The sequence below is a fragment of the Chrysochloris asiatica genome, unplaced genomic scaffold (assembly GCF_000296735.1).
Source record: "Chrysochloris asiatica unplaced genomic scaffold, ChrAsi1.0 scaffold00327, whole genome shotgun sequence".
Taxonomy (NCBI): domain Eukaryota; kingdom Metazoa; phylum Chordata; class Mammalia; order Afrosoricida; family Chrysochloridae; genus Chrysochloris; species Chrysochloris asiatica.
The window spans coordinates 1,008,975-1,013,620 of NW_006408845.1; positions in this window are offsets into that span (position 1 = coordinate 1,008,975).

Here is a 4,646-nt window from a genome sequence, read left to right on the forward strand (position 1 = left end):
GGAGGGAACAGTCGCTGGAGAAGGATGTCATGCTGGGTAAGATGGAGGGTCAGAGAAAAAGAAGAAGACCCCCAACGAGATGGATCGGCCAAGTGGCATCATTGATGGCGTCAAGTGTGGCAGCGGTAATGAGGTTCGCCCAGGATCAGATGTTGTTTCGTTCTGCTGTGCATGGGGTCTCTATGAGTCGGTTCCGACTCGATGGCACCTGACAACAACAACAAATAGGGTCACTAAGGAGCTCTGGTAGTGTAGTGGTTACGAATCGGGCTGCGAAGCGCAAGGACAGCAGTTTGAAACTACCAGCTGTTCCGCGGGAGAAAATGAGGCTTTCTGCTTCCGTAAAGATTTACAGCCTCGGAAACCCTGTACAGGGTCGCTATGAGTCGGAGCCGATTCCGCGGTACTTAACAACAACAACATAGTGTCACTATGAATGGGCATTGACTCCATGACAGTGTTTTCTGGTCTTCTTGTTGTTGATAAGTGCATTCAAGTTGGTTCCGAGTCACCGAGACTCTATATAGAATTTCTGAGAAGCAGTCGGTGGGTTTGAACTGCCGACCTTACAGCTCAAACGGACCTTGTGGTCCAGCGCATTATCCTGCAGTGCCACACCATGACTCCTTTTTGGTCTTAAATATTCCTGTTTTGTAATCAGAGAGGTAATAATTCACCAGCAGAACTCTCAGCATCAATAATAAACTGATGGCACATCATGATCTCTGGCCATGAACCTTCTCTAGAAAAGATGAGCTAGTGCCAATGGTTTTCACCCCAATGCCCATACCATGCATGTTTTATTTTGTTTAATACCAATATTATGAAATAGAGTCATCAGTGATTCTACAATCCAATTATTTTAGCATTTTAAACTTCCATAATCAAATTTGATGGCATATATTTCACATTTCTTTTTAAGGTGTTCTTTTTAGGGTTGGCTCTAATAATAATAAAAAGGAAGCATTTCAATATAAAGTTCGTTGGAATCTTTTTAATGCTCTAGTCATAAATTCCCCAGGAATGAAAGGTTTATGTTCTCAATATTCTGTTGTCTTCCTACATTATCAAAATTGACAGATGAAAAATAAGCAGACTTAGATCTGACTGACAATATGTTGTCAGGGATAGAAAAGAATATTTTTTTTCAGGACATATTTTCAAAATTCTGCACACAGAATTACAAGTTTGGAAATCCCATTACTTTAAATGGGATTTGCATGGTTACATTCCAAACTACTTTGAAATTTTAACCTAGAATTTTCAACTTTTGATGATGTCTATTTGACTTACCCTTAAATGGCTAACATGCTTTTATAAGTCACTGCTTCGATACTCAAATATTTTTAAAAGTTAAGAAATAACCCTGTAATATTTTAAAGTTTTTAATGAACTTTAAAGTAAAATAATTAGCTAGCTAGGTAAAAAAATTATTTTAGTAGCAAAACATCAAATTAGTTCCTAAAAATACCTTTATTTAACCAAGACAGTGTTGCAGAGATTAAAAAGGATTTCTATCTAAATTTGAATTTAGAACTGTTGATTATCATCTGATGTTATAATGCTTAGCTAAATTACTAAACTTGAATATTTTCACATTTTAACTATGTTTCTACATAGTCATCTCTTATTAGGAGGTCAATAATCTTTTTGATTATTTTTTACAATTCTGACTCTATTACAGTAATGGAGGCACTCACTAATCAATGTGAGGAAATTTGGAAGGCAGCTACCTGACCAAATGATTGGAAGAGATTCACATTTGTGTCCATTCTGAAAAGAGGTGACCCAAAGAAATGTGGGAAACATCGGACAATGGCATTAATATCACATGCAAGTGAAGTTTTGCTAACAATTAATTAAAACATGGATGCAACAGTGCACTGACAGGAAACTGCCAGAAGTTCAAACAAGATTTAGACAAGGACGTGGAATGAGGCATATCATTGCTAACATAAGATGGATCCTGGGTGAAAACAGAGAATACCAGAAAGATGTTTACCTCTGCTTAATTGAGTATGCAAAGGCTTTCCATTGTGTAGACCATGTCAAGTTATGGACAATATTGTGAGAATAGATGTTTCAAAAGACTTAATTGTGCTCACGAGGAACCTGTATATAAACTGAGGGGCTGCTGTTCAAACAGAACAATGGGACATTGAATGGTTTAAAATCAGGAAAGGTATGTGTCAGGGTTGTATTCTTTCACAAGACTTATTCTATATGTATGCTGAGCAAATAACCAGAAAAACTGGATCCTATGAAGAAGAATGTGACATTGGGTTGGAGGAAGACCATTAACAACCTGTGATATGCAGATGATACAACCTTGCTTGCTGAAGGTGAAGATAACTTAAAATACTTATTGATGAAGATCAAAGACCACAGCCTTCAATGTAAAGAAACTAAAAATCCTCACCTCTGGGCCAATAAATAGCATCATGATAAGTGGAGAAAAGATTGAAGTTGTCAAAGATTTCAATTTGCTTGGATCCTTTATCAACACTCATGGAAGAAGGAGTCAAGAAATTAAAAGACAGATTACACTAGGCAAATCTGCTGCCCAGACTTCCTCAAAGTGTTCAAAAGCAAAGATATCAGTCTGAGGACTAAGGTGCACCTGACCCAAGCCATGGTATTTTTCATAGCTTCATATGCATGTGAAAGCTGGACTATGAATAAGGAAGACTGTAGAAGAATTGATGATGCATTTGAGTTCTGGTGTTGGAGAAGAATATTAAAAGTACCATGGACTGTAATAACAAACAAATTTGTGCTGGAAGAAGTACAACCAGAATGTTCCTTAGGAGCCAGGATGTAGAGACTTCATCTCTCTTATTTCAGACATGTTGCCAGGAGGGACCAGACATTGGAGAAGAATATTATGCTTGGTAAAGTGAAGGGTCAGCATAAAAGAAGAAGACTCTCAATGAGATGGATTGGCACAGTAGCAGCAGCAATAGGTACAAGTGTAACAATTGTGAGGATACCACAGGATTGGACAATGTTTCGTCCTGTTATGCATAGGATTGCTATGAATCAGAACTGATTCGACAGCAACTGACAACAAAATCCCTTTACAGGATCGCTATGAATCAGAAACAATTTGATGGCACTTAACAACCACACATTACAATTCAAGATCAGGAATGACTCAGGTACAACCTTTCCATCAGGAAAGTTTTTGCCCATGCCCACAGGCAATCCTCTTCCTCAGCTCCTGGAAACTTGGCACCCTTGGCAATCTTGCTTAAATGCTACAAAAATGATCATTTATTGGACTTCCAGAAAGACGGCAAATTAAGTAGATGCATGTGTAGGACCCTCTACAACAAAAATAAGAGAGACCAAATGAAACAGACATAGATGAAAATCCTGGAACAATGAACTTCATAGGAAAGTTTCAAGAAGTGAAGCTTGCTGGGAGGAGAAGCTAAGCAAAGGCCACATCAGAGGGAGATGGACACTCCGCAACCATCTTGAACTTTTGCGAGCACCTTTGGCTGGAAGGTGGCCTGGCAGAGCAGATTCACACAGGTAATGGGGAAAGTGTGATTCCTTCTACCCATGCTCCCCTGATGACCAGAGGTGTGTTCATCTCCCACTTTCATCTACCGCCAGTTCAGAGTTACATAGTTGTGAGCCATATCAGTGTGAGATGGGAGCTGGCTGCATTGCTTTGGTGCCTGGAGTCAGGCAAGCTTGGCTCCAGACCTACAGAACCCACAGAACCACCAGATCATCATTGTTGTTGCTAAGCACTGTCGAGTTTGTTCCGACTCATAGCACCCCTATGTAGGGTTTCTGAAGAGCAGCTGATGAGTTTGAACCACTGACATTGCAGTTTAAACTGACCTTATAGTCCAGTGCTTATCCTTCATCATTAGTCTAACATAAACCTTCATAACCAGTCACTCTGCTCCCAGCTGCCCTCTGGTCCTATCAGACACTGAAACCAACTCGATCAAGGGCCTCCATGAACTATGGGACTGAGTGCCCTGAACATAGATAACACCTATGCCAATAGGCACTCTATCAAGGGCCAGGAACTCTGCTTTTACATCTCTCCCACACCCACCTTGACTGACAGGAGCCCCTTAACTCCCATCCCAGAGTTTTCGCCTCTCCAGGTTTCACAGGTGTTTGGGGTTTTTTGATTTGGGTTTTGGGGTTTTTTTTCTTTTGTTGTTTCATTGTTTTTGTTGGTTTATTCTTTCTTCTTTTTCCATTCCCTTGAATTTTATCCTTTCTATCTCTGCTTTTATTTCTCCTTCTCTTCTGTTTCTCATTTCCAATCTTCTTCTATGCTTTTCTGTTTGTTCTTTCTTTTATTGTTGTTGTTGTTAGGTGCCATAGAGTTGGTACTGACCCATAGCGACCTTATGCACAGCAGAATGAAACACTGCCCGATCCTGGGCCAACCTCACTCTTGTTGCCACACATGAATCCATCGATGCTGCCACTTGGCCAATCCATCTCATTGGGAGGGTCTTCCTCTTTTCCTCTGGCCCTCCACCTTACCAAACATGATATCCTTCTCCAGCGACTGCTCCCTCCTGACAATATGTCCAAAGTATGAGAGACGAAGTTTGGCCATCCTGGTTTCCAAAGAGCACTCTGGTTGCACTTCTTCCAGAACGGATCTA